The sequence below is a fragment of the Coenobita brevimanus genome, chromosome 51 (genome assembly GCF_032717465.1).
Source record: "Coenobita brevimanus isolate Jiangsu-jjx chromosome 51, ASM3271746v2, whole genome shotgun sequence".
NCBI lineage: Eukaryota > Metazoa > Arthropoda > Malacostraca > Decapoda > Coenobitidae > Coenobita > Coenobita brevimanus.
In genome coordinates this window covers 42,858,889-42,872,023 of record NC_137004.1, presented here as the reverse complement: position 1 = coordinate 42,872,023, position 13,135 = coordinate 42,858,889, and the positions used below count along the sequence as shown (strand labels likewise).

Here is a 13,135-nt window from a genome sequence, read left to right as displayed (position 1 = left end):
CTCGGTAACATTTGCTTTACTGTATATTTCATTTTAACTACTCTTTTCACTTATGTGTTATATACTTAAACATTATCATTATCTATACATTAACCACTTCACTTTGAGAACGTCTCTTTGCCTCTGTTCATATTACTGTCAGACGATTTTAATTATCCAGAGTAAAACCTGTCGAAAATGATCGCTTATAGCATCATCATCCATTAACCTCTACGTAAGATGCGCCTTTTTAATTATATCTGCCACCACATTATAATAGACTCATCCCTTTACTCGCACCTGACCTGACTAGCTGATCAGACCAAATGCGGGAAAATATCCCCTCAGGGCTGCGTCATCATATATTCATTCACAATTTCTCTCCATTTATTTCTGTCACGCACAGCCACTCTTCCTTGCTCAACAAACATCCCTCTCGCATCCAGCGCTCTGATCACACTGTCCATCCATCCTATTCGTGGTCTCCCTCTCAGCCTTACACCTCTCACATCAGATCTAGTTATCTTTTTCACCAATCGCTCATTATCCATTCTCTCGCAACACCCTCTAATCAACTCTACCAGCCATCTCCCGAACAACTCCAGTTCTCCTTCGCACTTCATCATTTCGCACCCGATCCATACGCGTCACTCCACACATACTCCTCAGACACCTCATCTCCATTACATTCAAACTTTTCCTCTCTGCTACACCCATATTCCATGTTTCAGCCCCATATAACGCAATCGGTACCCCAACACCCTCATACAGCCTTCTCTTTACATCCATTCTAAGCGAACGACATCTAAACACTTTTTTCATTCCTCCCAGCACCTTTCCTACTTCATTTATTCTAAACTTCACTTCTACATCTATTCTTCGATCCATAGCAACATGCGACCCTAAATATTTAAAACACTCCACCTCCTCAAGCAACTCACCATTCAAAACTATATTCATCCCCCTACCATCTACCAACCTCGTACACTTCATCACTTTACTCATATTCTCATTTACTTTCAATTTCCTCCTTTCACACACCTTCAAAACTCCTCTACCTACTGTCTTAATCTCTCGTCTGAATCAGCCACCAGTGCAATATCATCTGCAAACAGCAGCTGCTTAAGATTCCACTCTGCTTAATATATTTAATAAATTACCATTAGAAAGCCTTAGAGTATCAGTAAGTAGTTTAAAAATGAAAAACTACTTTTCATATATATATAAACAACATCTATTTGATCATATATTATGATTCTTTACGAATGTCGATAAAATGGATAAAATGTAAACACTAGCGTGTTGCTCTCAGCGAGTAAGCGACGTAAACACAACGTACCCAGCGAGGCGGGCGTCATGTGAACCTTTGTGGCACATGCGACAGACCGGTGAGATCGAACCATAATGGCTTGTGAGTTTTGTGATAATTGGTATCACATATCGTTTTCGTTTTTCGTTTTTAAAGACTCCAACATGGTTGCATATGTCGGCCTTGGTCACCTTCTTCTTCTTATTCTTCTTCTTGTGACCTCTGTCGCTTTGTATCGCTTCGTAGGTCCTCCTTCTCTTCTTGCTCCTTATCCTCTTCTCTTTTCTTGATCACACTTCAATTTTCGTAACATTTTTTATATGTTTATTTACTGTCCTTCTTGCTGTTGCCTTTTCTTCCAACATTGTGTTAGAAATATTTTAGCAAACTTCATTATTCTCCCTGTTTCTTCCTTATCCCCATATAGTCCCAGTACTGTACAAATCCCCCCATCTTCTTCCTCAAGTCTTCTCTGCCATTCCTCCATTCCTATCACCGCTACTACTGATGCTATTAACTTCTCCCTTTGCTCTTTGTAGTTGTTGCATTCAACAATTAGGAGTTCTATTGTTTCTTTTATCCCCTCACAAAATTTGCAGTTCTTGTCCTGTTCCTCTCTATTTCTACCATTCACTTCCAGAGTACCTGTCCTAGCTTTAACTAACAGTCTACTTCCCCAGTCTCCTACATGCCAGTTTAGCCCTTCTGGTTTTTGCTTTCTTTTATACCATTTCAGAGTCACCTTTCCTGTTAACCCCACTTTCCATCTGTTCAATCCATTCTCTTCAATCTTTTTCTTAATTTGTTTGCCTTCTATATGGCTCCAAACCTCTGCCAGGTTTTCTCTCCTCTTCCATCTGTTAATTTCTCTCCCCCATGATGATCTTGCCCCTCTTTCCTCCAGCACCCTCTTAGCCCATCTTTCCACACTGAGTTTTTCTATTTTCTTTGTGAACCCCAATTTTCCTTTCACAATTCTTTCTTTGAATGTGCTCCAGCCCATGTCTCCCCTTATGGCTTCTACTGCCGTACTTCTTGGGACCCCCAGGCCCCATCTACCCACTATGTTTTGTACTTTTTCCAATTTCATGATATCTCCATCTCGGTAGTTTGTTATTTCCGATCCATAGAGACAATAAGGCACTGCTATTCCTTTCCACAGACTCTTACCCACGTTATACTTGTTAATCGCTCTACACCCTCCATTTATAATCATGCCTGCCATCTTCCGAGATTTCCCTTCATTAATCTTTCTTTGTTTCTCCCCTCCTATTCCTTCCTTACTCACTTCTATACCTAAGTACGTATATTTATCTACTATTTCCATTACGTTGTTCCCCATCACCCACTGGTTCTTCTCCCTGTTATTAAATTCCATCACCTTGCATTTTCCTGCAGCCGCACACATTATTTCAGTTCTAGACTTGTTTATGAAAGTAAAAATTTTTTTAAATGCTATTTGTATTGAGTCTGTCTTTTTTTGGAATTCTGAAATATTTGACAATGAGAAGTTGCTGAAGCACTTTTTGCATATTTTATCACTGCTTAATATCATCATTCAAATTTTTATTCACAAACTTCCTCCTACTCCTCCTCCTCTACATCATCATCATATCATCATCACCAGGAACTTCATTCCTTAAAGTAGTGCTTGCTACAGGAGGATGTTGTGAGTGTGCAGCTGGTGGGGGGACGGCCTCAGGTGTTACTGGACTCAGGCAGTGGACCCGTGTTCCTGGCAGGTCCACACCTTCCTTCACTGGCAGACTGGGAGTGGCACAGGCTGGATCTCATTTGGGGACCACAGGTAGGATATCGTAATGGCTTACCATACATTTAACAATCATAGATAGATGAGGTAGCAGGAAACTGAGTTAGGATGATGAATGAAAGATTTTGAAATACAGATGTGCAGTATATTACAGTAATCCCTTGATTATCTGACATAATAGAGCTAAAGGCATGTCCGGGTAATGGTTCCATCGGGATAATGGACTTCTCCCCTGACCCCCTTTCGTACATAACCTAATTTTGGAAGCCAGTGTTAGGTCACTTCAGTACATCGTACAACACTTGCTCATGTTGTTTAACACTACTCAGTCTGGTCGAACAGACCTAAAAATGCAGTGTGCACAAAAACATAATGGTAAAATGAAATAGAATCATGGAATAATAGAACAAGAGCATGGTACAGTATACTGTAGTAAGCTAAAAAAAAAAAATCGTCAACACTCATGATTCGACCATCCCACATCAGTCTTACCCAGGATCTCCTGCTTCTAAAGAGTCAGCACTACCCTCTTCCTTTTCCTTGGTGAAGGGGCCATCATCACACACTCTAGGAAGAGGCATGCAAGGAACAACAAGACCTGAAGCAGGTAGGGAACAACCACAAAAACCAACATGTTCACTGCCAAAACAACTGTCTGGGAGGAGCTGTTTACTACACAATCGCCACCTAGCAACAATGATAGCACCACCAGGCTATTCCTGCCCAGTCAGATGCAAAAATGTTCGTGCAGCCATAATTTCCATCTGGATGCAAGCATTTTGTCTGGATATTATGGAAAAATGTACAAATAATGGTTTCTAACAGCCAGATCACAACATCCAGGAAATGGATTGTCAGGGTAATGGCCGTCCGGATAATCAAGAGATTATTGTATTTATTTATTTAGTTATTATTTGCTTATACAGTATTTATTTCTCATTTTCAGAAGGTAGAAACTGTTGTAGATCGATGTGAGGGTGGTGGAGAATGCAGAGTGGCTGGTCCACTGCCACCACAAGAACGCGCCTTGAGTGTGTCAGCGCCCCTGCAGGTGGGCGGCCTGGCTAACCCTCCCCCAGAACACCTCCAGCATGCACGGGCCAGCTCGAGTCACTGATGCTGCATTCCTCGGCTGCATTAGGAACTTACGAGTCAATGGAGAGGTAACTGGTGCAGTCAGGTAATTTAGCTTTACAGATAACAATGGACTTAATGGCTAATTCAGTATTTGTACATCATTTATTCTGGATCGTACTCCACCCCATTACAGTATTTAGCAGTAAAAATGATGGTGATGATGTTGATGTGAGTGTGAGATGAATGTTTATAATCAGCAATGAATGGCAGTGTACTGTGTGTTTCAGCTGAGAGACCTTGGTGAAGGTGTGTTGGGTGAGGACAGTTCCCCAGGTTGCCCTGGCCAGGACGCCTGCACACTTGCTGGACACCCTTGTCAAAACAATGCTAGGTAAGTTATTCATAAATTAATTGAGTATGTATACCATCCATGAATTAACCATTAACCTCTTTGGCATATATATGGATAAGAAAGTCTACAGACATACTTTGAAAATTATGTGATTTCAGAATGAGCCTTTGCATTAGGGAACTTGAGGAGATTTGCTTTGGAAGACTTTGTAACTAGGAGTGCAGCCATAAGGTTAACAAGGTTGAAATTGGCAAGCCTGGAATACTGTATTGCCTTTCAGAGTGTATGATAATAATTTATGTTGGCTATGCATGTACTGTACAGTAGTAGGTAAATATGTGTATGTCCATTGTGCCAGACAGCACAAGGTACTGTGTGTCTATGACGTGCAAGTAATCAGTAGGTAGTATTCTTTTCCCTGGGATATGGGAGCACGTTACAGTTTAGTCCTTGTTGTTTATTATTTATTCCAATATATCCCAGCTTTTTCCATACATTTGGTAATATAAATTGAAGGATACAAGCATATAAATTTTATAGATAGCATGGAAGATTAATATATATATTTTTTAAAATTACTGTGACTTGACAGCAAAGAGGAATGCAAAAATAGGGAACATATGGCAGGGGTTCTTTCGTATACACAGCTGAAGACAGCTCACTGTCCCACCTTGTGATTATATAAGATATGATACTGGCATTAGTGTAAAGTATAGTTTCATTGCTCCCTTCTAAATTTGTCTTTTCAACAGGTGTGTTGGTGTGGGTGGGAAGGGGTCATGTGAGTGTGAGTCAGGCTGGGCGGGTGAAACCTGCATGCACCGCACTCAGCCTGTCTTTTTTGCACACAGCAGTTACGTCAAGATGGCACTCACCTCTGTTCCACCTCCACATACCACCTTCCTCCAGCTCAGGTGAGATCAACTGGCCTTCGGTCATAGTCCCTTCCTTACCATAACTACACTTGATCATTACATACCCCCTCACACTTGCCCATATTCCCACACTCTTAACTTGATCACCTGGAACCACAGTACACTATATAGTCCATTCCAGATTAGAATGACAGTTACCCATATGGGTGATGTAGTTTGAGTGAGAAATATGAGTAAAATTCTGATATTGGAATGGACTGTGTTGTTGCCTCAGTCCTTGCTCATTGAGCAGTTGAGGAGCTTTTTTACTAGGTCCCTTTAATTTATGCAAAAATAAGAAAGCAGTGATTAAAACTCTAAAAATATTGTTCCATAAGGAGTCAGATATGTGATAGCCTTGTTTACTACACAACATAAGAAATCTTTTGACATAGCTTATGTTGTTTTAGCCCGCTGCACCTTGCTTATTGGTAAGTTAAGGAGCCACAGCATAAGAACCCAGGTATTTGTGCAGAAAATATAAACAAAAGGTTCAAGCTCTACTAAAAATTGTTTCATCCATAACTTATCAAATGAAATGAAATCCTAAGAACTACACCAACCATTTGATTTATGCAGAAGTAGAACCCAAAGACTGAATCCTTTCAAAAAATAATCCTGTTAAAGAAAATGGAATTAAGAGAGCCATTGTGTTTTAAAAAATAATCCATTCAGAGAAAGTAAAAGAAAAAAAAAGGTCTGTTTTCTTTTTCTGTAACTCACAAGTGCCTGTAGGATAAAGCCAGTTCAATTCATGTCAGGTTAAAAAAATGAGTGAAATCTGTGTTATGTTCATCTTTATACATTTCTTTTCCTCACCAAGTCATTTGTTTCATGAAATTTCTTTTATTTCTCCCTCTCATGCTCTCATTTACCATATCCAGACATCTTGTTGGCCTTCCTTGCCTCCCCTTGTCCTCAGACTCACACATATATGCAATACCCTCCTCTCCTCCTAGTTCATAATCATTCTGTCTTTATGACTATACCATCAAAATGCTCATCTACCCACTGATCAGTAGAAGGGCCATGCAGACAGTCTTCATTATTAAGTCACGGATGTGTTCCAGACTGTTGCAACATTTTCCACGTAATTGGTGATGAAAATTGGGGAACCAGGGGAATTAAGATTTATAGGTTATAGTGGATTTTTGATTGACAAATTAGTTTTCCATCCATCCATCCATCCATCATCCAATCCTACATTGCCCCATGAGGAGTGTAGGAGCCGGGGGTTAGGCAAGTTGGTCCTGACATTTAAGATGAGAGCGATGTTTTACCATTATTTACTGTAGACCCATTCAACCAGAGGAGATGCTTTATATTTTATTCTGACAAATACCTAGTGATTTATTCAGCTAAGGAGAGATGCCTTGGGGTGGAAGGGTTAGAAAAAGTCTCCATTATCCTGCTGCTGGATAATGTCAGCTGTATTTTATTCCAGCCAAAAAATATGTTATTAATTTTTAAAGAGACATGTAAGGATGAAGAGGTTCTTACTGTATAATAACATGAAAAGAGGCAACATACAGCAAGGGGATATGGTAAAAATATTTTTTGTAAGGTTGTGGACATGGGAACAATAAAAGCAGAGGACTTTAAAAATGTTATTTACACAAGCAGGTCCTGTTATACAAGTATCTGCTATACAAGAAACCAGTGATATGAGAATGGGCAATTTAGACCCGATCTCATTTATGCGAGCAGGGTCAGTTAGCCTAACCCTATTTTTCTCTTAATTTATGTACTCTGTTATATGAGTTTCACGATCCTTTTATTTTGTTTGATATACAAGTGTCTGCTCTTTTGCTATCCAAGCAGTCTTCCATCAACACATCCCACTCATTTAATGGGACCCAGCTGTATTGAGGACTCACTGTTATATATTTGTAAGGTTTCGTACTTGGGAACACTCTGGTCAGCTGGTGTGGGTGGGGTCACAACATGGGCGTGACCTGGCAGCGCTACACCTAGTCAGTGGGCGGGTGTGTCTGAAGCTGCTGCCACACCCTGCTGCACTCACACACCTCTGCCTCACCCAGGTCGTCCTTACTGATGGGCAGTGGCACACCATATATATCCGAAGGTACTGTGTAAGGTTTTAATTTCAAAATTATAATAATGTGGTATTAATAATAATGATAAATAATAATAATAATAATAACTAGGAAGCACTCAAAGAGCGCATACCTCCGCCAATGCATGATCCAGATTTGGATCCACCCCAAAATTTAATAAATTCTTCCTTGGCCCATGGCCCACCCTTCCACTAAACTTCATTGATATAATTGAGAACTTTTGGTGATACTGTCTGGACAGACAGACAAATGTAGGTGAATATATAACCTCCTTCAACTTCATTGGTGGCGGTAATAATAATAACTTTATCATCATTGTTATCCTCATGTTTTTTTCACTTAAAAATAGAATGAAGTAGGATGCTGATGCAAGAAAAGAAGAAATATGAAATTAGGAGAGGTACCAAAAGCATGCTTAGTGAAATGGGCCCGACATCCATAGAATAATAATATTATTATATGAATAATATTAATGTTTTTGTGAGGGCAGAGTGTGTGAGTGAATAGTGATGATATAATGAAAACAGTGCCAACAACCAGAATAATGGTGTTACATTTGTGAGGATAGAGTTTGTGAGTGAACAGAGATGGAAGTGAACCAGAGTGACTAATTATGATGATGATGATGATGATGTTGGCTATGTGGAGAGGATGTAAACTGAGAGACCAATGAGGAGAGTGTATGTGAGTGAAGGAGAGGGAAGGGGAAATGGAGGATGAGATGGAGGGATGAAGTGGAGAGGTATATGAGAAAGGGGTGTGTGGGCTGGGGGGAGGGCAGTGAAATGACGGGGGACAGGGCAACACGGAGGCGATTTGATTCTGGCCACCCCTTATGGTATTAAGGCTTGTGGCAGTTGATAGATCGATAGAGAGATAGATGTTGATGAGGATGAGGATGATGATACTGAAGACTACAATAACACATCCAACAACAATAATAATTATGTTTTTGTGAGGACAGGGTAGGTGAGTGGGCAGAGATGGAGGTGGACCAAGGTGATGGCCCACTGTACAATGCTACCCCAGCCTCTGCCTCCCCCCAAGGATGGTCCACACCCCTCCTGGTGGACCGACAGGAGGGGGTCTACGTAGGAGGCTCACCAGAGTATGTAGGAGTGAGCCTCTATGTTGATGACTTCCATGATGGTAAGATCTTTTTGCCTTTTGTTCTGCATAGCTCTCTTAATGGTAAGTTCTTTTAACCCATTGTTCATGATGACTGCCTTGATGATAAGTCCTTTTTGCCTTTTGTTCTTCACAGTTTTCATGACATTAAGGTCTTTTTGTCCTTCGCTGGCCACCATTTCCATGAGTATTAGCATTTTCCACCATTTTTATGAATGTCAATATTAGTGTTTGTTATTGAGGCAGTTGTCAGTTCAATCACAAGATTTTTTTTTTCAATATACTGTATCTCAAAGTTCTCCATACAACTGGTACTATACTACAAGTTAGGGAAAACTAGTAAAGCTCCTTTATAGGTAGCAGTGGATCTGTAATCAGTAATTTTTATATAATTTACTGATAGAAATCCAGTTAGAGAAAGTTGTGTACAAATGTGCCATGGTTTGATTGCAAGAGGCCAGAGGTTTTTCTTTAATTTGTAATGTTGTCAGGGATGTAGGATGGTTTCTTATGACTTAAATTAACTGGATTATGGAAGTGTAGTTATTAACCCTACCAAGCCCTGAACTCTGTGTGGCTTGCAATGGGGCAGCAAAAATGAGGCTGATACTAATTATTTTTTACCTAATAAAGACTATTTATAACTAGGACTTACTGTCCAGATCTTTCTTTTGTAATATATGATGTTTGTCAGGCTGCCTCAATGACCTGCAGGTGTCTTGAGTGCCCAGACGCATGTTCTCTCTGTCTCTTCCAAAAATTTAGATGTTTAAGTTCACTGATAATTAGCCTTTTTTTTTTTTGTATCTCACTCATGGTATGTGTCCAAGTGTCTAGACATACAATAAGATCTCCTTAATCTCTTTTACAGTGTGGATCTGTTTGAACTGTGTCACACAGCCAAAGACCTCTTCTCTCTTGATGGAGCAGTATTATATTATGGTTGTATGACTAGATCCGTGTGTTTGGTAATTTGGACCTTCTTTTTTGTTATATATGTGTTCCTCCAATGATGTTTAAGGTTGCCTGGATGACCTACGAGTGTCTGGAGTGCCACTGCCCCTGCCACCTCTGGTTAACACATCAGCCCTAGCCCAAGCCACCATGTTCACTAGTGTGTCTGCTGGCTGTACTGCCCCACCAGCCTGCAATAATGTCACCTGCCTCACCCCATTCACCTGTATTGATGTCTGGTGGAGGCATGAATGTGGGTTAGTACAGTACTTTCTTTATCTCTCTTTATCTGCATGTCTCATTCTGTCCACATCTGTTAGTTTGTAATATATTCCACACTAAGAAATACACAGTGTGAGGAAATTAAGAGGAAGTTCCACATTAAGAAACAAACATTGTGGACAAATTAAGAGATTGCATGGCTATTGAGAATGTTAGTGGGTTAATGCACATGGACAGGTCAAAGTGGTTTGAACACATGGTGAGAATGTGTGAGAGCTATTGGATGGGAGAGCTGAATGTGGGAGGGATAGCCCCCATTGTTAGACCAAGGAAGATGTGGAATGAAACTGCATGAAAGGGCCTCATGCTTAGAGAACTTGACCAGAATTCTTTACGAACAATGAAAGAAAAGGTTGACTTTGGCGAACAAGGAACACTGGATTACATAATGTATGAATGTACAATATTTCTTAGTCTGTCTGTCTGTCTGTGTCTCTTCACTAGCATGATACTGTTTATACTTTCATCCTCGCTCATAGGGTTATCAGACACCAGAAACCAAACCAGAGTGAATTAAGTATTGTATTACAGGAAAAAATATGACAAAGCAAAATTATTCTAGAATATAATTAACTGTGAAGCTACATAATGTTGTGAATGTATTTGGTGTATCCGATAGAGCCAGGATTCCGGGGGCTTGAATGATGAGTGAATGGAAGCGTGGCCCATTGGATTGGGCAGTTTTGGGCTGTCTGGATATTGCTACTCCTCACCCTGCCTTTGGGTGGGAAAGGAGGTCCGGATGATGATGATGATGATGATGATGATATAATTAACTGCTGTGAAGATTTATATGTCCTGCAGAGTAATTAAAATAATTGTTAACCATGGACCTTCAGGTGCCTAGAGGGATCAGAGGTTACACGAGAGGGTGGGCACTGTGAAGACGATGATGAGTGTCAGTGGTCACCCTGTCTTAATGGTGGAACCTGTGCCAATGCCAGCCCAGGGTATTTTTGCCACTGTCCTTCCTCCTACATTGGTGAGACCCAAAATACATGCTGCTTATTGCTTTATTGCTGTGTTTCTCAAGTTTTGCCAACTCTCATGCTTCCCAGTCTTTTGACCAAAAGAGCTTGACCATGTTTATGTACATTTACGTAGAGTGTTTGTGGTCAGTAAACTCTAATTAATATAATCCATGTGGCCAGTTAATATATAAAAAGACATGAATATATTTAAAATACAGTTTCTTATAATTTCATTAAATATTTCTTAATAAAAAAAAATCATGTTCTGATATGAAGCTGTATTTATACTGTATATGCAAAGAGAAAATTAATAGGTATTCAAAGGTATACCAAATTGTGAAGGAAGAGGTACTACAGGGTCCTTTAAGCTAATGATAACACAGCTGCTTCCCAAGAACAGAGGCAGTGACTGATGTGTATTGCAGGGCAGCACTGTGAGGCAAGGTCAGTGGTGGAACATGGCTTCACCCTCTCCCTGGCGACACTGGTGGCTTCACTGGTATGGTTCTTCATACTCTTAGGTCAGTACCAGGTTTAATTGCTCATGAGTTACATTTTGTCATCATAATCAACAGTAACAATATTAGCATCTCACTCTCACAGTTATAAATATGGTTAGTAAGATTCATCATAATAATTGTCTTCATCATCATAACCTTTTTCTTGCTGTCACTAAAAGGGTGATTTGAATACCAGTAAGCATCATGATCCTTATCATCACCCTGTCTTCACTACAGTAGTGAGATGGATAGGCTTTAAATATGAATCATCATCATCATCATCAAATAGGTATTTTAGAATAAAGGGGATACAGTATTCTCAGACTGTGCATATTTTTAACCCTTTCATATCAGATGATACTAGCCCTTTCTTTTCCAGAGGTCTTCCTTAAGCAAAGCATAAATGATCTGGCAGTAGCAAGAATAATAGTTAAAAGATGTGCTTTTACTGGAGTGGTTAAGTTAGATTTATTTAAATTCCCCTATTATCAAAGGCCTTTCTCTCACCATCCACTGCTCTCGGGTGACTGTAGCCCTTTTCTCTCTTCCTTCCTTCTTCTCTTCCATCCTCTTCTGTCTTTCTTTCCTTCATTCCTTCCTCTTCAGTCTGTCTACAGGTGACTCTGCACTGAGTGACAAGCCAAATGGTTTCCTGTACTCTAGGAAACCATTTACTACACTGGTAACCATATAACCAGTACCACTTTATGGCTTCGGGTAGTTTAGTGGGTAATTAAGGCGCTCCAGTCTAATTGAGCCTGTAAAGATGTATAGCAGGGATGAGTGAGGCTGGTCACACTCATCTTAAAAGTCAGGACCAACTTGCCAAGCCCTGGGCTCCTACACTTCTCATGGGGCACCATAGGAATGGATGATGAATGATTGATGATGATCAAAGGCCTTGCTGAAGCTTCGCTATTAAAAGTTTTCCTTAAAACTCAATAAATTAGCTGACTAAACCAGGCTTAAAATATAAAACACAAGACTGTACAAAAGGAAACAAGGGTCCAGCTGTCTAAAACTAGAACCTGCTGGTATTTTCAGACTTTCTTTTATACGGCTGGTCAGCTCAGGAACTTCTTTCCTCAGTCTGTCCTTCCCATTGCCTGTGACCTCGTCTGTTACATGTCCAGGTATCTCAGAATGAATGTATATTGATTTGGTTTCTTTTTTTCTATTATCCTTGGAAGAAACAAGTCTTGCAGGTTCTCAACTATTTACTTTTTTTTATTCGTGGAAAGAAAAACAAGCAAAAAGCAAAACAGTATTATAATAGAAAAAAGTAAAGTTCACTTCCTTGGTCTCCTGTTTAACAAGTGTCATGGTAGTGATGTAGGCAGGGACATGCTTTACTGTATGTCTTTCACTTCTCCCCCTAATGTATCCTGTCAAATCAAGAATCATATTTGGGCAGAGCAACATACGAAGCCTGTCTTAGTTTGGAAGTGTTAGTTAACGGAAGGAAGTGAGAAGTAGAAGTGCTGGAACATCAGGAGTAAAAGTGGTAGAATATCAGGTGAACATATTCATATAACCTCAGTTACACATGTCTGATCTCATGTATAACAGTGGTGGTGGTTGTGGTCTACGTAATCCATCTGAGACGACGGCAACAAAAGTCGAGGGAGTTTAGTGAAAGTGATGGAACAGAGGAGAAGACAACAAGGGACTCCAGCAGACCCAGTGACACACAGTTGGAGGTGACAGAGGTGAAATTGGCAGCAGGAATCAGCACACCTTCCCACTCGGCACATAAAAAGGATGCAGGTTTATCAAGTAAGGCTGTTAAAGAGACTGAGAGAATGAATTTAGTTTATTAG

At 40.1% G+C, this 13,135-nt stretch overlaps 1 pseudogene; it reads left to right on the top strand.

Moving 5' to 3' along the window:
• Nucleotides 1–1,383: 1,383 nt before the first annotated feature.
• Nucleotides 1,384–11,224, top strand: LOC145400237 (putative neural-cadherin 2; annotated as a pseudogene).
• Nucleotides 11,225–13,135: the final 1,911 nt, after the last annotated feature.